Genomic DNA, 16,349 nt, shown 5'->3' on the forward strand with positions numbered 1-16,349 from the left:
CAGAGAGTCTGTAATTTTCACAATATATTCATCATCACAGTAATTATCCCCACAGAGGTTCTGTAATATACTCAATATTTTCATCATCACAGTAAAGATCCCCACAGATAGTCTGTAATATTAACAATATATTCATCATTACAGTAATAATCCCCACAGAGGGTCTGTATTATTCACAATATTTTCATCATTACAGTAATAATCCCCACAGAGAGTCTGAAATATTCACAATATATTCATCATTACATTAATAATACCCACAGAGAGTCTGTAATATACTCAATAAATTCATCATTACAGTAATAATCCCCACAGAGAGTCTGTAATATACTCAATATATTTATCATTACAGTAATAATCCCCACAGAGAGTCTGTAATATAGTTAATATATTCATCATCACAGAAATAATCCCCACAGAGTCTGTAATATACTCAATATATTCATCATCACAATATATTAATCATCACAGTAATAATGCCCACAGAGCGTCTGTAATATACTCAATATATTCATCATTACAGTAATAATCCCCACAGAGAGTCTGTAATATACTCAATATATTCATCATTACAGTTATAATCCCCACAGAGAGTCTGTAATATACTCAATATATTCATCATTACAGTAACAGTACCCACAGACAGTCTGTAATATACACAATATATTCATCATTACAATAATAATCCCAACAGAGAGTCTGTAATATTCACAACATATTCACCATTACAGTAATAATCCCCACAGAGAGGCTGTAATATTCACAATATATTCATCATCACAGTAATAATCCCCACAGAGAGTCTGTAATATACACAATATATTCATCATCACAGTAATAATCCCCACAGACAGTCTGTAATATTCACAATATATTCATCATTACAGTAATAATCCCCACAGAGGGTCTGTATTATTCACAATATTTTCATCATTACACTAATAATCCCCACAGAGAGTCTGTAATATTCACAATATATTCATCATTACGATAATAATCCCCCCAGAGCGTCTGTAATATTCACAATATATTCATCATTACATTAATAATACCCACAGAGAGTCTGTAATACACTCAATATATTCATCATTACAGTAATAGTACCCACAGACAGTCTGTAATATACTCAATATATTCATCATTACAATAATAATCCCAACAGAGAGTCTGTAATATTCACAATATATTCACCATTACAGTAATAATCCCCACAGAGAGTCTGTAATATTCACAATATTTTCATAATCACAGTAATAATCCCCACAGAGAGTCTGTAATATACACAATATATTCATCATCAGAGTAATAATCCCCACAGACAGTCTGTAATATTCACAATATATTCATCATCACAGTAATAATCCCCACAGGCAGTCTGTAATATTCAAAATATATTCATCATTACAGTAATAATCCCAACAGAGTCTCTGTAATATTCACAATAAATTCATCATCACAGTAATAATCCCCACAGAGGGTCTGTAATATTCACAATATATTCATCATCATAGTAATAATCTCCACAGAGAGTCTGTAATATACTGAATATATTCATCATCACAATATATTCATCATCACAGTAATAATCCCCACAGAGCGTCTGTAATATACTCAATATGTTCATCATCACAGTAATAATCCGCACAGAGAGTCTGTAATATACTCAATATATTCATCATCACATTATTAATCCCCACAGAGAGTCTGTAATATACTGAATATATTCATCATCACTAATAATCCCCGCAGAGGGTCTGTAATATACACAATATATTCATCATTACAGTAATAATCCCCACAGAGAGTCTGTAATATACTCAATATATTCATCATCACAGTAATAATCCCCAAAGAGGGTCTGTAATATACTCAATATATTCATCGTTACAGTAATAATCCCCACAGAGAGTCTGTAATATACACAATATATTCATCATCACAGTAACAATCCCCAAAGAGAGTCTGTAATATACTCAATATATTCATCATCACAGTAATAATCCCCACAGAGGGTCTCTAATATACTCAAAATTTTCATCATCACAGTAATAATCCCCACAGAGAGTCTGTAATATTGAAAATATATTCATCATTACAGTAATAATGCCCACAGAGGTTCTGTAATATACACAATGTATTCATCATTACAGTAATAATCCCCACTGAGAGTCTGTAATATACACGATATATTCATCATCACAGTAATAATCCCCACAGAGTCCGTAATATACACAATATATTCATCATCACAGTAATAATCCCCACAGTGTCTGTAATATACACAATATATTCATCATTACAGTAATAATCCCCACAGAGAGTCTGTAATATACACAATATATTCATTATCACAGTAATAATCCCCACGGAGAGTCTGTAATATACTCAATATATTCATCATCACAGTAATAATCTCCACAGAGGGTCTGTAATATACTCAATATATTCATCATCACAGTAATAATCCCCACAGAGAGTCTGTAATATTGAAAATATATTCATTACAGTAATAATGCCCACAGAGGTTCTGTAATATACACAATATATTCATCATCACAGTAATAATCCCCACAGAGAGTCGGTAATTTTCACAATATATTCATCATCACAGTAATAATCCCCACAGAGGGTCTGTATTATTCACAATATTTTCATCATTACAGTAATAATCCCCACAGAGAGTCTGTAATATTCACAATATATTCATCATTACGGTAATAATCCCCCCAGAGAGTCTGTAATATTCACAATATATTCCTCATTACATTAATAATACCCACAGAGAGTCTGTAATATACTCAATATATTCATCATTACAGTAATAATCCCCACAGAGTCTGTAATATACTCAATATATTTATCATTACAGTAATAATCCCCACAGAGAGTCTGTAATATAGTTAATATATTCATCATCACAGTAATAATCCCCACAGAGAGTCTGTAATATACTCAATATATTCATCACCACAATATATTAATCATCACAGTAATAATCCCCACAGAGCGTCTGTAATATACTCAATATATTCATCATTACAGTAATAATCCCCACAGAGAGTCTGTAATATACTAAATATATTCATCGTTACAGTTATAATCCCCACAGAGAGTCTGTAATATACTCAATATATTCATCATTACAGTAATAGTACCCACAGACAGTCTGTAATATACACAATATATTCATCATTACAATAATAATCCCAACAGAGTCTGCAATATTCACAACATATTCACCATTACAGTAATAATCCCCACAGACAGCCTGTAATATTCATAATATATTCATCATTACAGTAATAATTCCCACAGCGTGTCTGTAATATACACAATATATTCATCATCACAGTAATAATCCCCACAGACAGTCTGTAATATTCAAAATATATTCATCATTACAGTAATAATCCCAACAGAGGGTCTGCAATATTCACAATAAATTCATCCTCACAGTAATAATCCCCACAGAGGGTCTGTAATATTCACAATATATTCATTATCATAGTAATAATCTCCACAGAGAGTCTGTAATATACTCAATATATTCATCATCACAATATATTCATCATCACAGTAATAATCCCCACAGAGGGTCTGTAATATACTCAATATATTCATCATCAAAGTAATAATCCCCACAGAGCGTCTGTAATATTCACAATATATTCATCATCACAGTAATAATCCGCACAGAGGGTCTGTAATATTCACAATATATTCATCATCACAGTAATAATCCCCACAGAGAGTCTGTAATATACTCAATGTATTCATCATCACAATATATTCATCATCACAGTAATAATCCCCACAGAGCGTCTGTGATATACTCAATATGTTCATCATCACACTAATAATCCCCACAGAGAGTCTGTAATACACTCAATATATTCATCATTGCAGTAATAATCCCCACATAGAGTCTGTAATATACTCAATATATTCATCATTACAGTAATAGTACCCACAGACAGTCTGTAATATACACAATATATTCATCATTACAATAATAATCCCAACAGAGAGTCTGTAATATTCACAACATATTCACCATTACAGTAATAATCCCCACAGAGAGGCTGTAATATTCACAATATATTCATCATCACAGTAATAATCCCCACAGAGAGTCTGTAATATACCCAATATATTCATCATCACAGTAATAATCCCCACAGACAGTCTATAATATTCACAATATATTCATCATTACGGTAATAATCCCCACAGAGGGTCTGTTTTATTCACAATATTTTCATCATTACACTAATAATCCCCACAGAGAGTCTGTAATATTCACAATATATTCATCATTACAGTAATAATCCCCCAGAGCGTCTGTAATATTCACAATATATTCATCATTACATTAATAATACCCACAGGAGTCTGTAATAGACTCAATATATTCATCATTACAGTAATAATCCCCACAGAGAGTCTGTAATATACTCAATATATTTATCATTACACTAATAATCCCCATAGACAGTCTGTAATATAGTTCATATATTCATCATCACTGTAATAATCCCCACAGAGGGTCTGTAATATTCACAATATATTCATCATTACAGTAATAATCCCCACAGAGAGTCTGTAATACACTCAATATATTCATCATTGCAGTAATAATCCCGACAGAGAGTCTGTAATATTCTCAATATATTCATCATTACAGTAATAGTACCCACAGACTGTCTGTAATATACACAATATATTCATCATTACAATAATAATCCCAACAGAACGTCTGTAATATTCACAATATATTCACCATTACAGTAATAATCCCCACAGAGAGTCTGTAATATTTACAATATTTTCATAATCACAGTAATAATCCCCACAGAGAGTCTGTAATATACACAATATATTCATCATCACAGTAATAATCCCCACAGACAGCCTGTAACATTCATAATATATTCATCATTACAGTAATAATCCCCACAGCGAGTCTGTAATACACACAATATATTTATCATCACAGTAATAATCCCCACAGACAGTCTGTTATATTCAAAATATATTCGTCATTACAGTAATAATCCCAACAGAGGGTCTGCAATATTCACAATAAATTCATCATCACAGTAATAATCCCCACAGAGGGTCTGTAATATTCACAATATATTCATCATCATAGTAATAATCTCCACAGAGAGTCTGTAATATACTGAATATATTCATCATCACAATATATTCATCATCACAGTAATAATCCCCACAGAGGGTCTGTAATATACTCAATATATTCATCATCAAAGTAATAATCCCCACAGAGCATCTGTAATATTCACAATATATTCATCATCACAGTAATAATCCGCACAGAGGGTCTGTAATATTCACAATATATTCATCATCACAGTAATAATCCCCACAGAGAGTCTGTAATATACTCAATATGTTCATCATCACAGTAATAATCCGCACAGAGAGTCTGTAATATACTCAATATATTCATCATCACATTAATAATCCCCATAGAGAGTCTGTAATATACTCAATATATTCATCATTGCAGTAATAATCCCCAGAGAGTCTGTAATATACTCAATATATTCATCATCACAGTAATAATCCCCAAAGAGGGACTGTAATATACTCAATATTTTCATCGTTACTGTAATAATCCCCACAGAGAGTCTGTAATGTACACAATATATTCATCATCACAGTAATAATCCCCACAGTGTGTCTGTAATAAACTCAACACATTCATCATCACAGTAATAATCCCCACAGAGAGTCTGTAATATACACAATATATTCATCATCACAGTAACAATCCCCACAGAGCGTCTGTAATATACTCAATATATTCATCATCACAGTAATAATCCCCACAGAGTCTGTCATATACACAATATATTCATCATTACAGTAATTATCTCCACAGAGGGTCTGTAATATACTCAATATATTCATCATCAAAGTAATAATCCCCACAGAGCGTCTCTAATATTCACAATATATTCATCATCACAGTAATAATCCCCACAGAGGGTCTGTAATATTCACAATATATTCATTATCACAGTAATAATCCCCACAGAGAGTCTGTAATATACTCAATATATTCATCATCACAATATATTAATCATCACAGTAATAATCCCCACAGAGCGTCTGTAATATACTCAATATGTTCATCTTCACAGGAATAATCCGCACAGAGAATCTGTAATATACTCAATATATTCATCATCCCATTAATAATCCCCACAGAGAGTCTGTAATATACTCAATGTATTCACCATTACAGTAATAATCCCCGCAGAGGGTCTGTAATATACACAATATATTCATCATTACAGTAATAATCCCCACAAAGAGTCTGTAATATACTCAGTATATTCATCATCACAGTAATAATCCCCAAAGAGGGTCTGTATTATACTCAATATATTCATCGTTACAGTAATAATCCCCACAGAGAGTCTGTAATGTTCACAATATATTCATCATCACAGTAATAATCCCCACAGTGTGTCTGTAATAAACTCAATACATTCATCATCACAGTGATAATCCCCACAGAGAGTCTGTAATATACACAATATATTCATCATCACAGTAATAATCCCCACAGAGATTCTGTAATATACTCAGTATATTCATCATCACAGTAATAATCCCCACAGAGGGTCTCTAATATACTCAATATATTCATCATCACAGTAATAATCCCCACAGAGAGTCTGTAATATTGAAAATATATTCATCATTACAGTAATAATGCCCACAGAGGTTCTGTAATATACACAATATATTCATCATCACAGTAATAATCCCCAAAGAGGGTCTGTAATATACTCAATGTATTCATCGTTACAGTAATAATCCCCACAGAGAGTCTATAATGTACACAATATATTCATCATCACAGTAATAATCCCCAGTGTGTCTGTAATAAACTCAATACATTCATCATCACAGTAATAATCCCCACAGAGAGTCTGTAATATACACAATATATTCATCATCACAGTAACAATCCCCACAGAGAGTCTTTAATAAACTCAATATATTCATCATCACAGTAATAATCCCCACAGATAGTCTCTAATATACTCAATATTTTCATCATCACAGTAATAATCCCCACAGAGAGTCTGTAATATTGAAAATATTTTCATCATTACAGTAATAATGCCCACAGAGGTTCTGTAATGTGCACAATATATGCATCATTATAGTAATAATCCCCACAGAGAGTCTGTAATATACTCAATATATTCATCATCACAGTAATAATCCCCACAGAGTCTGTAATATACACAATATATTCATCATTACAGTAATTATCCCCACAGAGGGTCTGTAATATACTCAATATATTCATCATCAAAGGACTAATCCCCACAGAGCGTCTGTAATATTCACAATATATTCATCATCACAGTAATAATCCCCACAGAGGGTCTGTAATATTCACAATATATTCATCATCACAGTAATAATCCCCACAGAGAGTCTGTAATATGCTCAATGTATTCATCATCACAATATATTAATCATCACAGTAATAATCCCCACAGAGCGCCTGTAATATACTCAATATGTTCATCAACACAGGAATAATCCGCACAGAGAGTCTGTAATATACTCAATATATTCATCATCCCATTAATAATCCCCACAGAGAGTCTGTAATGTACTCAGTGTATTCACCATTACAGTAATAATCCCCGCAGAGGGTCTGTAATATACACAATATATTCATCATTACAGTAATAATCCCCACAGAGAGTCTGTAATATACTCAATATAGTCATCATCACAATAATAATCCCCAAAGAGGGTCTGTAATATACTCAATATATTCATCGTTACAGTAATAATCCCCACAGAGAGTCTGTAATGCACACAATATATTCATCATCACAGTAATAATCCCCACAGAGAGTCTGTAATATACTCAATATATTCATCATCACAGTAATAATCATCACGGAGTCTGTAATATACTCAATATATTCATCATCCCATTAATAATCCCCACAGAGAGTCTGTAATATACTCAATGTATTCACCATTACAGTAATAATCCCCGCAGAGGGTCTGTAATATACACAATATATTCATCATTACAGTAATAATCCCCACAGAGAGTCTGTAATATACTCAGTATATTCATCATCACAGTAATAATCCCCAAAGAGGGTCTGTAAAATACTCAATATATTCATCGTTACAGTAATAATCCCCACAGAGAGTCTGTAATGTTCACAATATATTCATCATCACAGTAATAATCCCCACAGTGTGTCTGTAATAAACTCAATACATTCATCATCACAGTGATAATCCCCACAGAGAGTCTGTAATATACACAATATATTCATCATCACAGTAATAATCCCCACAGAGATTCTGTAATATACTCAGTATATTCATCATCACAGTAATAATCCCCACAGAGGGTCTCTAATATACTCAATATATTCATCATCACAGTAATAATCCCCACAGAGAGTCTGTAATATTGAAAATAAATTCATCATTACAGTAATAATGCCCACAGAGGTTCTGTAATATACACAATATATTCATCATCACAGTAATAATCCCCAAAGAGGGTCTGTAATATACTCAATGTATTCATCGTTACAGTAATAATCCCCACAGAGTCTGTAATATACACAATATATTCATCATTACAGTAATTATCCCCACAGAGGGTCTGTAATATACTCAATATATTCATCATCAAAGTAATAATCCCCACAGAGCGTCTGTAATATTCACAATATATTCATCATCACAGTAATAATCCCCACAGAGGGTCTGTAATATTCACAATATATTCATCATCACAGTAATAATCCCCACAGAGAGTCTGTAATATACTCAATATATTCATCATCACAATATATTAATCATCACAGTAATAATCCCCACAGAGCGCCTGTAATATACTCAATATGTTCATCAACACAGGAATAATCCGCACAGAGAGTCTGTAATATACTCAATATATTCATCATCCCATTAATAATCCCCACAGAGAGTCTGTAATATACTCAATGTATTCACCATTACAGTAATAATCCCCGCAGAGGGTCTGTAATATACACAATATATTCATCATTACAGTAATAATCCCCACAAAGAGTCTGTAATATACTCAGTATATTCATCATCACAGTAATAATCCCCAAAGAGGGTCTGTATTATACTCAATATATTCATCGTTACAGTAATAATCCCCACAGAGAGTCTGTAATGTTCACAATATATTCATCATCACAGTAATAATCCCCACAGTGTGTCTGTAATAAACTCAATACATTCATCATCACAGTGATAATCCCCACAGAGAGTCTGTAATATACACAATATATTCATCATCACAGTAATAATCCCCACAGAGATTCTGTAATATACTCAGTATATTCATCATCACAGTAATAATCCCCACAGAGGGTCTCTAATATACTCAATATATTCATCATCACAGTAATAATCCCCACAGAGAGTCTGTAATATTGAAAATATACTCATCATTACAGTAATAATGCCCACAGAGGTTCTGTAATATACACAATATATTCATCATCACAGTAATAATCCCCAAAGAGGGTCTGTAATATACTCAATGTATTCATCGTTACAGTAATAATCCCCACAGAGAGTCTGTAATGTACACAATATATTCATCATCACAGTAATAATCCCCAGTGTGTCTGTAATAAACTCAATACATTCATCATCACAGTAATAATCCCCACAGAGAGTCTGTAATATACACAATATATTCATCATCACAGTAACAATCCCCACAGAGAGTCTTTAATAAACTCAATATATTCATCATCACAGTAATAATCCCCACAGATAGTCTCTAATATACTCAATATTTTCATCATCACAGTAATAATCCCCACAGAGAGTCTGTAATATTGAAAATATTTTCATCATTACAGTAATAATGCCCACAGAGGTTCTGTAATGTGCACAATATATGCATCATTATAGTAATAATCCCCACAGAGAGTCTGTAATATACTCAATATATTCATCATCACAGTAATAATCCCCACAGAGTCTGTAATATACACAATATATTCATCATTACAGTAATTATCCCCACAGAGGGTCTGTAATATACTCAATATATTCATCATCAAAGGACTAATCCCCACAGAGCGTCTGTAATATTCACAATATATTCATCATCACAGTAATAATCCCCACAGAGGGTCTGTAATATTCACAATATATTCATCATCACAGTAATAATCCCCACAGTGAGTCTGTAATATGCTCAATATATTCATCATCACAATATATTAATCATCACAGTAATAATCCCCACAGAGCGCCTGTAATATACTCAATATGTTCATCAACACAGGAATAATCCGCACAGAGAGTCTGTAATATACTCAATATATTCATCATCCCATTAATAATCCCCACAGAGAGTCTGTAATGTACTCAGTGTATTCACCATTACAGTAATAATCCCCGCAGAGGGTCTGTAATATACACAATATATTCATCATTACAGTAATAATCCCCACAGAGAGTCTGTAATATACTCAATATAGTCATCATCACAATAATAATCCCCAAAGAGGGTCTGTAATATACTCAATATATTCATCGTTACAGTAATAATCCCCACAGAGAGTCTGTAATGCACACAATATATTCATCATCACAGTAATAATCCCCACAGAGAGTCTGTAATATACTCAATATATTCATCATCACAGTAATAATCATCACGGAGTCTGTGATATACTCAATATATTCATCATCCCATTAATAATCCCCACAGAGAGTCTGTAATATACTCAATGTATTCACCATTACAGTAATAATCCCCGCAGAGGGTCTGTAATATACACAATATATTCATCATTACAGTAATAATCCCCACAGAGAGTCTGTAATATACTCAGTATATTCATCATCACAGTAATAATCCCCAAAGAGGGTCTGTAAAATACTCAATATATTCATCGTTACAGTAATAATCCCCACAGAGAGTCTGTAATGTTCACAATATATTCATCATCACAGTAATAATCCCCACAGTGTGTCTGTAATAAACTCAATACATTCATCATCACAGTGATAATCCCCACAGAGAGTCTGTAATATACACAATATATTCATCATCACAGTAATAATCCCCACAGAGATTCTGTAATATACTCAGTATATTCATCATCACAGTAATAATCCCCACAGAGGGTCTCTAATATACTCAATATATTCATCATCACAGTAATAATCCCCACAGAGAGTCTGTAATATTGAAAATAAATTCATCATTACAGTAATAATGCCCACAGAGGTTCTGTAATATACACAATATATTCATCATCACAGTAATAATCCCCAAAGAGGGTCTGTAATATACTCAATGTATTCATCGTTACAGTAATAATCCCCACAGAGTCTGTAATATACACAATATATTCATCATTACAGTAATTATCCCCACAGAGGGTCTGTAATATACTCAATATATTCATCATCAAAGTAATAATCCCCACAGAGCGTCTGTAATATTCACAATATATTCATCATCACAGTAATAATCCCCACAGAGGGTCTGTAATATTCACAATATATTCATCATCACAGTAATAATCCCCACAGAGAGTCTGTAATATGCTCAATATATTCATCATCACAATATATTAATCATCACAGTAATAATCCCCACAGAGCGCCTGTAATATACTCAATATGTTCATCAACACAGGAATAATCCGCACAGAGAGTCTGTAATATACTCAATATATTCATCATCCCATTAATAATCCCCACAGAGAGTCTGTAATGTACTCAGTGTATTCACCATTACAGTAATAATCCCCGCAGAGGGTCTGTAATATACACAATATATTCATCATTACAGTAATAATCCCCACAGAGAGTCTGTAATATACTCAATATAGTCATCATCACAGTAATAATCCCCAAAGAGGGTCTGTAATATACTCAATATATTCATCGTTACAGTAATAATCCCCACAGAGAGTCTGTAATGCACACAATATATTCATCATCACAGTAATAATCCCCACAGAGAGTCTGTAATATACTCAATATATTCATCATCACAGTAATAATCATCACAGAGTCTGTAATATACTCAATATATTCATCATCCCATTAATAATCCCCACAGAGAGTCTGTAATATACTCAATGTATTCACCATTACAGTAATAATCCCCGCAGAGGGTCTGTAATATACACAATATATTCATCATTACAGTAATAATCCCCACAGAGAGTCTGTAATATACTCAATATATTCATCATCACAGTAATAATCCCCAAAGAGGGTCTGTAATATACTCAATATATTCATCGTTACAGTAATAATCCCCACAGAGAGTCTGTAATATTGAAAATATATTCATCATTACAGTAATAATGCCCACAGAGGTTCTGTAATATACTCAATATATTCATCATTACGGTAATAATCCCCACAGAGAGTCTGTAATATGCACAATATATTCATCATCACAGTAATAATCCCCACAGAGTCTGTAATATACACAATATATTCATCATTACAGTAATAATCCCCACAGAGCGTCTGTAATATACACAATATATTCATCATTACATTAATAATCCCCACAGAGGGTCTGTAATATTCACAATATATTCATCATTACAGTAATAGTCCCCACAGAGAGTCTGTAATATACTCAATATATTCATCATCACAGTAATAATCCCCACAGAGAGTCTGTAATATTCAGAATATATTCATCATTACAGTAATAATCCCCACAGAGAGTCTGTAATATACTCAATATATTCATCCTTACAGTAATAATCCCCAAAGAGAGTCTGTAATATTCACAATATATTCATCATCACAGGAACAATCCCCACAGAGAGTCTGTAATATGCTCAATATATTCATCATTACAGTAATAATCCCCACAGACAGTCTGTAATATTCACAATATATTCATCATTACAGCAATAATCCCCGCAGAGTCTGTAATATTCACAATGCATTCATCGTTACAGTAATAATCCCCACAGAGAGTCTGTAATATACACAATATAATCATCATCAAAGTAATAATCCCCTCAGACAGTCTGTAATATTCACAATATATTCATCATTACAGTAATAATTCCCACAGAGGGTCTGTAATATTCACAATAAATTCATCTTCACAGTAAGAATCCCCACAGAGTGTCTGTAATATTCTCAATATATTCATCATCACAGTAATAGTCCCCACAGAGCGTCTGTAATATACACAATATTTTCATCATTACAGTAATTATCCCCACAGAGGGTCTGTAATATGCTCAGTATATTCATCATCACAGTAAGAATCCCCACAGAGCATCTGTAATATTCACAATATATACACCATCACAGTAATAATCACCACAGAGGGCCTGTAATATTCACAATATATTCATCATTACACTAATAATTCCCACAGAGGGTCTGTAATGTTCACAATAAATTCATCTTCACAGTAAGAATCCCCACAGAGGGTCTGTAATATTCACAATGCATTCATCATTACAGTAATAATCCCCACACAGATTCTGTAATATACTCAATATATTCATCATCACAATAATAATCCCCACAGAGCGTCTGTAATATACACAATATATTCATCATTACAGTAATTATCCCCACAGAGGGTCTGTAATATACTCAATATATTCATCATCACAGTAATAATCCCCACAGAGCGTCTGTAATATTCACAATATATACATCGTCACAGTAATAATCCCCACAGAGAGTCTGTTATATACTCAATACAATCATCATCACAGTAATAATCCCCACAGAGGGTCTGTAATATACCCAATATATTCATAATCACAGTAATAATCCCCACAGAGTGTTTGTAATATATTCAAAATATTCATCATTACAGTAATAATCCCCACAGAGGGTTTGTAATATTCTCAATATATTCATCGCTACAGTAATAATCCCCACAGAGAGTCTGTAATATACACAATATATTCATCATCACAGTAATAATCCCCACAAAGTGTCGGTAATTTTCACAATATATTCATCATCACAGTAATTATCCCCACAGAGATTCTGTAATGTGCTCAATATATTCATCATCACAGAAATAATCCCCACAGAGGGTCTGTAATATACTCAATATATTCATCATCACAGTAATAATCCCCACAGAGGGTCTCTAATATACTCAAAATTTTCATCATCACAGTAATAATCCCCACAGAGAGTCTGTAATATTGAAAATATATTCATCATTACAGTAATAATGCCCACAGAGGTTCTGTAATATACACAATGTATTCAACATTACAGTAATAATCCCCACTGAGAGTCTGTAATATACACGATATATTCAACATCACAGTAATAATCCCCACAGAGTCTGTAATATACACAATATATTCATCATCACAGTAATAATCCCCACAGAGTCTGTAATATACACAATATATTCATCATTACAGTAATAATCCCCACAGAGAGTCTGTAATATACACAATATATTCATCATCACAGTAATAATCCCCACAGAGAGTCTGTAATATACTCAATATATTCATCATTGCAGTAATAATCCCCACAGAGAGTCTGTAATATACTCAATATATTTATCATTACAGTAATAATCCCCACAGAGAGTCTGTAATATAGTTAATATATTCATCATCATAGTAATAATCCCCACAGAGAGTCTGTAATATAATCAATATATTCATCATCACAACATATTAATCATCACAGTAATAATCCCCACAGAGCGTCTGTAATATACTCAATATATTCATCATTACAGTAATAATCCCCACAGAGAGTCTGTAATATACTCAATATATTCATCATTACAGTTATAATCCCCACAGAGAGTCTGTAATATACTCAATATATTCATCATTACAGTAATAGTGCCCACAGACAGTCTGTAATATACACAATATATTCATCATTACAATAATAATCCCAACAGAGCCTGTAATATTCACAACATATTCACCATTACAGTAATAATCCCCACAGAGAGGCTGTAATATTCATAATATATTCATCATCACAGTAATAATCCCCACAGAGAGTCTGTAATATACACAATATATTCATCATCACAGTAATAATCCCCACAGACAGTCTGTAATATTCACAATATATTCATCATTACGGTAATAATCCCCACAGAGGGTCTGTATTATTCACAATATTTTCATCATTACACTAATAATCCCCACAGAGAGTTTGTAATATTCACAATATATTCATCATTACAGTAATAATCCCCCAGAGCGTCTGTAATATTCACAATATATTCATCATTACATTAATAATACCCACAGAGAGTCTGTAATAGACTCAATATATTCATCATTACAGTAATAATCCTCACAGAGAGTCTGTAATATACTCAATATATTTATCATTACACTAATAATCCCCACAGAAAGTCTGTAATGTACACAATATATTCATCATCACAGTAATAATCCCCACAGTGTGTCTGTAATAAACTCAATACATTCATCATCACCTTAATAATCCGCACAGAGGGTCTGTAATATACACAATATATTCATCATCACAGTAACAATCCCCAAAGAGAGTCTGTAATATACTCAATATATTCATCATCACAGTAATAATCCCCACAGAGGGTCTCTAATATACTCAAAATTTTCATCATCACAGTAATAATCCCCACAGAGAGTCTGTAATATTGAAAATATATTCATCATTACAGTAATAATGCCCACAGAGGTTCTGTAATATACACAATATATTCATCATTACAGTAATAATCCTCACAGAGAGTCTGTAATATACTCAATATATTCATCATCACAGTAATAATCCCCACAGAGGGTCTGTATTATTCACAATATTTTCATCATTACAGTAATTTTCCCCACAGAGAGTCTGTAATATACTCAATATATTCATCATTACAGTAATAATCCCCACAGAGAGTCTGTAATATACTCAATATATTTATCATTACAGTAATAATCCCCACAGAGAGTCTGTAATAGTTAATATATTCATCATCACAGTAATAATCCCCACAGAGAGTCTGTAATATACTCAATATATTCATCATCACAATATATTAATCATCACAGTAATAATCCCCACAGAGCGTCTGTAATATAGTCAATATATTCATCATTACAGTAATAATCCCCACAGAGAGTCTGTAATATACTCAATATATTCATCATTACAGTTATAATCCCCACAGAGAGTCTGTAATATACTCAGTATATTCATCATTACAGTAATAGTACCCACAGACAGTCTGTAATATACACAATATATTCATCATTACAATAATATTCCCAACAGAGAGT

The 16,349-nt window shown here is 32.7% G+C and overlaps 1 protein-coding gene across 1 annotated transcript in view; it reads left to right on the forward strand.

Moving 5' to 3' along the window:
- LOC121275037 (polyhomeotic-like protein 1) overlaps window positions 1-16,349 on the forward strand; it is a gene marked incomplete at its 3' end in the record, with an annotated part of 273,630 nt that overhangs the window by 938 nt on the left and 256,343 nt on the right. The window lies entirely within an intron of this gene.

The sequence above is a fragment of the Carcharodon carcharias genome (assembly GCF_017639515.1).
Source record: "Carcharodon carcharias isolate sCarCar2 chromosome 40 unlocalized genomic scaffold, sCarCar2.pri SUPER_40_unloc_4, whole genome shotgun sequence".
NCBI lineage: Eukaryota > Metazoa > Chordata > Chondrichthyes > Lamniformes > Lamnidae > Carcharodon > Carcharodon carcharias.